Source organism: Microtus oregoni, unplaced genomic scaffold, assembly GCF_018167655.1.
Source record: "Microtus oregoni isolate MIOR12 unplaced genomic scaffold, Mior012 000010F_ref0000083, whole genome shotgun sequence".
Lineage (NCBI taxonomy): Eukaryota > Metazoa > Chordata > Mammalia > Rodentia > Cricetidae > Microtus > Microtus oregoni.
The window spans coordinates 45,845,536-45,852,720 of record NW_024543069.1 but is presented as its reverse complement, the minus strand read 5'-3'; the positions used below and the strand labels follow the sequence as shown (position 1 = coordinate 45,852,720).

The following is a 7,185-nucleotide window of genomic DNA, read 5'->3' as shown; positions in this document are numbered from 1 at the left end:
GTCTCACTGCTTCCTGAGCCACATGAAGGCAAATTAACCTTTGCCAATTCTCCTTAAGGAAATGGAGCATGAAGCACTGGCTAGTCAGTGGCCACCTGCCAAATCCCATTCTGTTTGCACACACATCTAAAGGCCTGGGTGAAGAGGAGCCGTAGAAGTGAGGTGAGTTGGTCCTGGTGAGCTGTAACTTTCAACACATCCCTGTACCGCAGAGCAGACTTTTCAAGATGACTCGGTGTCAAGAGTCCTTACTTCTCTTTCAGAGGCCCAGGGCAATTCCCAGAACCCACGTTGGCTGGCTGACAACTACCTGTATCTCCAACTCTAGGTGGATCTGACACCCTCTTCTGACTTTCATGAGCACCCTTACAAACAGGTACCCACACACATATACACAAATAAAAACACTCATATAGACGTTATATTATATATTATTGAGTATATATACTTCATATATGTGTGTGTTCACATATGTGTGTGTGTCCAGGTATACATATATACTCAAGTATATACGCACATATATGAAGGAAAACTGGGAAGTAGCGGTAACAAGACCCCACCTCCATGGGTTCTTAACAAAGTAATCTTCCTTCTGAAAGTGAACTGTGGTATGGACTTCCTGCGACATGGGCAGTTTGGGTGATTCTTAAAAGGAACTACACCTGTGATGACCTAAACAGAGCCACACCTCGGATGCACCAGGACTAGGTATGTTCTGCGTACGGGGGGCTCTGCCTGCTTCAAGTGCCAAGGGAACTGGTTATGCAATATGTCAGCATGGATTCTGAGTTCCTGAGGCTCCCCTCAACTATGTATGATCCACAGTAGCATAACTTGAACACCAAGATAGCCAAACATTTGCACACCACATCTTTATGCTGCTACCCAATTATACTGGGATGCAGGTCATTGGTCCCCAGTGAGGGTCCAAGCCTCAGTCTACCCCTAGCCTGTCTCCTTAAAAGAGAATGGGCAGGGCAGAAATGATGGAATTGGTTTTTCTCGTGACAGTAGCATGTGTCTTTGCCTTTGTGTCCCCAGGATGGATGGGGGAGGGGGTAGAGACCTGTCATCAAGGTTGTCAAAGGACCTACCTGCTCCTCGAGTGCACCTCACTAAGACTTTTACCTTCACTGTGAGGCAGTTCCTCAGTTCAGCTTAGGACCCCCAGTTGTGGGGAAATCCTGCTATTGAGGACCCTTGTATGATTACCACAGGCACAAATTCCTCCAAGGGATGCAGGACTAGTCTGGGATCTTTTGAGCGGCATTCTTCTCCTTTTTTATTGTTTTTATTGAGCTATTCATTTTTCTCTACTCCCCTCCCTTTTTCTCCCCTTCCCTTATACTCTCTCCCATGATCCATGCTCCCAACTTACTCGAGAGATCTTTTCCTACTTCCCGTGTAGATTAGATCTATGTATGTCTCTCTTAGGGTCTTCATTGTTGTCTAGGTTCTCTGGGATTGTGAATTGTAGGCTGGTTTTCTTTGCTTTATGTCTAAAAGCCACTTATGGCTTTTAGTACAAGTAATAAAAGCCCAGAGACAGAAATTGTTTGTTTGAGACAGGATCAACCTGAAGGTTAGAAAAGCAAAATGGCCGGCCACTGGCTCTTATCTCTACCTCAGTCAGGAATGGTGATCCTGTCTCCCGGAATCTCAGAATGAGACTGTGTGTGAGAGATGTCTCCTCCCATCTCATATTCTTCTCTAGTGCTGGGATTAAAGGCGTGCACTACTACAACCGCCTGGTTTCCATGACAAACTAGTGTGGCTACTGGGATTAAAGGTGTGTGTCACCACTTCCTGGTCTGTAAGGCTGATCAGTGCAGCTGTTTTTACTCTCTGAACTTCAGGCAAACTTTATTTATTAAAATGTGAAAGCCGTATTATTCTTACTGTGTGTATGTAAGTGTGCACGCTTTGGCACGTGTGTGGAGGTCAGAGGACAACCTCTGGTGTCGGCTCTCATCTTCCTTGTTTGAGACAGGGTATCCTGTGATTTACTGCATATCAATAATACCATAGAAACACTGGTATTACAGAGAGTGTTACCTGCTTTATGTGGATTCTGGGTATTTGAAAGGGCTTCATACTTGTGTGGCAAATACCTTATCAATTGGTATCAATTATCAAGGATATCTCCAGATATCCTTGTCCTTCTTTATAGAAATAATTATTAGTTTCGTTTCCTATGTGTTTGCATGTCTATGTACCATGTGCATGCTCAGAGCCAGCACAGGCCAGAAGAGAGCACTGGATCACATGGAACTCGAGTTGTGGGACACCATGTGGGGCTTGGGAATAGAACCTGGGTCCTCTGGAAGAGCAGCCAGTGCTCTTAGTTGCTGAACTGCTGAGTCATATCTCCAGTTCTCAACACACACACACACACACACACACACACACACACACACACATCTTTTCTTAGAAAATGAGACAAGGGTGAATGTATACTGTGCTGACAATTCAACTTGTTATGTAGCTAAGAAGACCTGAACTTTTGATCCTCCTGCCTCTACTTCCTAAGTGTTGGGGTGACAGGTGATGGAGGTCACACCGAGTGCTCTTGTGGGTTCCATGGCCAGCCTTTGGTCATCTCTAGGCTGCCTCGCTTCCCAGCAGAGAGTATAGATGAGAACGTTCTCTGTACACCAGGGAAACACTGAAATGAGACAAGGGCTTGTCATTCTCTTTCCAAGAATGGCTCCAATGTCCTCCAGAGTGGAGACATGAGTGCGTCCTGCGAAAAAGGAAGACTCTTTTCATCTGGGTTGTGTATGTGTGTGTGGGGGGGGTGTAGCGGGGATAATCACCTAAATATTTCAAGTCCAGATCCAAAATCCCCAGAGTACTTTGAGAAGATCGCCTCCATTTTTTCTCAAACTGATGGTCTGAGGCCATTAATCCCAGCACCGTTCCTTGGGTAAATTCCTTAGAATTTCCGAGTTTAATTTCTCATGGAGACATAGAGACCCCAGTAGCAGAGCATTTGAGATTCGATTTAAAATTAAATGTGTTGTGCATAAGGTTTATCAAGGCCGGTGTGGAAGGGAAGCCTCTCTCACTGCTGGAGAAACGGTAGGGAAGGGGAGTATTTGTGATTTCCACTTCAGAAGTGATTGCCTCCAGGACACACGCATCAAGATGGCTATGAAGCTGCTCCAGTTTCTGGATTAGCAGTTCATCGTTTTCCTGCACGCAGCAGCTCTGGTTCTGTCCCTTCTGTTGGAAGACGTGCTTCACATCTAAATGTGGCTGCAGCCTTGTTTACATTTCTCTGAGACTTCCCCTCAGATCCAAAGATGACTGAGAGGCAATGATAGCGTCCGCGTCATATCTGCTCAGCTCTTCCGTTCTCCTATCTCTCAACAGCACGAAAGGTGACCCTGGTAGAAATGCAAAACAAAGTCGTAAGTCATCATTGGAGGCCCTGGTGATAAACCTTCCCTATCTTAATTCAGGGCCATTTCTGCATGTCAGGCTGGGAGATTGCACAAGGTTTCTTTTACCCAGAGCAGCCTTTGTTCTGATTGGTGACCATGAAAACATACATGATTCATTCCACTGACAATATGTGACCCTGAAATCTCCCCTGGAGAGACCAGAAGGGCCACTGCTGTGGCATTCAGTTTCCTTTCTTTTCTTTTACTTTCCTCTTTCTTCCTTCCTTCCTTCCTTCCTTCCTTTTTTTTCATCTTCCTTCCTTCCTTCTTTCCTTTCTTCCTTTCTTTCTTAATTTTTTTTGTTATGTATCCAGTGTTCTGCCTGCATGAAGAAAGCTCCAGATCTCACTGTGAGCCATCATGTGGGTGCTGGGAGTTGAACTCAGACCTCAGGAAAAGCAGCCAGTGCTCTTAACTGCTGAGCCATCTCTCCAGTCCCCGATGCTCAGTTTTCCAACTGCAGCTTCACCTTTCCCAGACTGCTTCTGTGTATTTAACTTCTGAATACCTTTTTCAAAACATGTAGGGGTGGGGGTGCACAGATGAGTGAATTCTGGGGATTTGCTGGCCAGTTGCGTTAGTCAAATTATTGAATTCCATGTTCAGTGAGAGACCTTATCTCAAAATCTGTATCAAAAATGAAAAGGAGGAGGGCAATAGAAGAAGGCACGTGATGTCGAACTCTAGACTCCAAGGGCAGAGCATCTGCACACACACACACACACAATATGCATAATAGTTTATTAGGGTTTTTTTGGTGTTGTGAACATATTGTCCTGATTTGCTTTCTAGTGCTGTGAGAAACACCATGGACTAGCTGAGAAAGGAGTGACCTCAGAGTAGAATTGCTCTGGAGACTACAGAAGAGCGCTGCTCACTAGCTTGCTCCTCGTGGCTGCTTTCTTATACAGCCCAGGAGCCATTTGACTAGGGCTGGAACTACCTACGACTATCTGGGTGCTTCCACATCAGTCATAAACTGAGAAATGACACCCTCAAGACTTGCCTACAGGCCCATCGGATAGAAGCGTTTTTTGCAGTTGAGGGTCTCTCTTCCCACATGACCATAACTGGTGTCAAGTTGACAGTAAACTAACAACACAGCATTGTGTATCAGAAACATGACCTGGAAAGTTTGTGTCTTTTGACAATCGCAGCATTTATTAAAGATCAGTAAATTAACAAGCTACGTTAACTTTATTGGCTGCAGTTTACCACGTTTTCCCTTTTTCCCTTGATAGCTGGCTGAAGCAAATAGAGTTTCATTACTACAGCCTTAATTACTACATGCCAGAGCACACCTGGAGGTCATAGGACAACTTTCAGTTCTACCATGGGGGAGGAGCCTGGGAACTTAGCTGAGTCAGCAAATGTCTTTACCCACTGACTATATTGCTGTCCCTAGGTGCCTCAATTACTAAGAAGAGGTCTCAGAAAAATGCACCATGCACCACAGAGTAAAACCTGTGTATCTGTGCATTGCAGAAGAACAAGTAAAGGGTAGAGATGCTGGGCCTTGCTGAGCTGAGCAGAGCTGGGCAGATGTAAGCCAGCACCGTAGTGGCTAGATCAGGGTTCTTTTTTCTATCTTTTAAGCTACTAAGAACTAGTGCAGAGTGTCCATATATTTTTCTTTTTTGTGTTTTAATTAAAAATAAATTATGTTTGTCTGTGTGTTTCTGTTTGTGAGTGTGTGTGCCTGGGAGTGCAGACCCACCTGAAGGCCAGAAGAGGGCGCTGGGTCGCCGGAGCTGGAGTTCCAGGCTGCTGGGGCCACCTGATGCAGGTCCTGGGAACTGAACTTCCTCTGCTGGAGCAGCACACGCCCTTAACAACCAGGCCACCTCTCCAGCAGCGTTATCTTAAAATGTTAATATATCTTCAATTTTGCACTCATTTAAACCTCTTAGGAAATATTTTAAGGTGTCAATTAAAATGTGTGAGGCAGTGTATTGCTTTATAAAATTCTTTTAAGGGTTCAACAAACAGACTTTTGTTGTTGTTGTTGTTTTATGTTTGAGACAGGGTCTCATTATGTATGTATCTCTGATTGCCCTGGAACTCACTCTGTAGACCAGGCTGTCCTCGAACTCACAGAGATCCGCCTGCCTCTGCCTCCTGGGTGCTGGGATTAAAGGCATGCGCCACCATGACTTGCTAAGTAGAATGGTTTTAAAGCAGGATGACTAAGTCTTCTGATCTGCAGTTATTGGCTCCACTTCTCAGTTCTTTATTGTCATGGATTAAAGGAAATGACAAAGTATTTGTTTTACATTAACAGCAGTAAAGGCCAATGAGATACACTGTTTATTTTCAACAAAATATTTGCATATCTTAGAGTAAATAATTAATTTAAAAACTATTTTCAATGTTGCATGTGTGTGTGTGTGCCTGTGTGTGCCTATGTGTGTCTATGTGCACATGAATGCAGTACCATTGGTGGCCAGAAGAGGGCATCAGATCCCCCTGGAGTTGAAGTTACAGACAGTTGTGACCCACCCAACATGCATTCTAGCGAATGAACTTGGGGCCTTTCCAAGGGCAGAACACGCTCTTAATTACCAAGCCATTTCTCCACCACCATGTTCCCATTTAAATAGACTTTATTTTATGTGTATAAATGTGTGTGTCTTTGTGTATGTGCACATGTGGGCAGCAAGACAATTCCATATTTGCATCCTGGAAGAGAGACTAATGGAAGCTAAGAGGGAAGACCCTAGAGAATCAGTGGGGGAATCTGTGTGGATCCGAGGCTGGAGCGCCTGCCCAAGTCTACTGAGCTGTGAAACCGTTCCAGTCCTTTGCTAGTCTGTGTTGTTTCCTCTCAGCCTATTTTTTCCCTTACAGTTGATTTGCCAAAGCCAAACCTGACTTCTCCATTGTCAACAGGAACTAAAGGACAAGGGCTGTCCTGGGAAAGGCTGCAAAACAGGAAGCCTGGCTCTTCCTCAGTGGAGACTCCAGCATGTCCCTCACAGCGTAACTCAGACCTGCAGGCCCGCTTGACTTCAACTGAAATCGAAATTAAAACAAACTGCCCAAGCTCTCATTTACTTTCCAAGCTAACCCTTTCTTAAACAGTCTTGATACAATGGGGTTTTCTTCAGCCATAAAGAAAAATGGTATTATATTGTTTGAAGAAAATGGAAGGTTCTGGAGATTATCATGTTTTGGATAATAAGCACTTCACAAGATAAATATTTCATCTTTCTCTCCTACAGGAAGCACACACACATACACATGCACGCATGCACACACGCACGCACAGACACAAGGCTGGAAACTAGAAGGGGGTTATGGGGAAAGGGACCAGTGAGAAATCTCAGCGGGACCAGAGAGGGCAATGAGGGGCGGGGCTAACTATGTCAAAGCCCCTGACTTATTTTCTCTCTCATTACCCTAGACCCAGATACTCCCTCTTCCCCCACCCTCATCCACTGTCAAAGCATTTGCCCCCATCTCTGCTTGCCCTCTCCACAACCGCCCCAATTTCCATCCTCACAACATGATAACAATGGCATAAAAACCAGTGATGAAGTCATTCTTCCCTTGCTCAAGGACCTCCAGTGGCTTTGTAAGGTGACAAGTGTGGGTTTCTCACACTCGGCCCCTGCCTGAGCACTGGGCTCCCTCTGCTTCAGCCCCATGGCCCTTTCTTTTTTTATTTTTTATTACTTTATAAATAATACCATTCAAAATTTCCACTTCTTTCCCTCCTCCCATTACCCCCCACCCCCCG

General features: G+C 45.0%; 1 long non-coding RNA gene across 1 annotated transcript; it reads left to right on the top strand.

The window, feature by feature from the left end:
- Window positions 1–320: 320 nt before the first annotated feature.
- Window positions 321–6,387, top strand: LOC121452733. Its single transcript, XR_005974916.1, has 3 exons — window positions 321–376; window positions 600–708; window positions 6,294–6,387. It is a non-coding gene; the product is annotated as an uncharacterized LOC121452733 (long non-coding RNA).
- The last annotated feature ends 798 nt before the right edge of the window (window positions 6,388–7,185 follow it).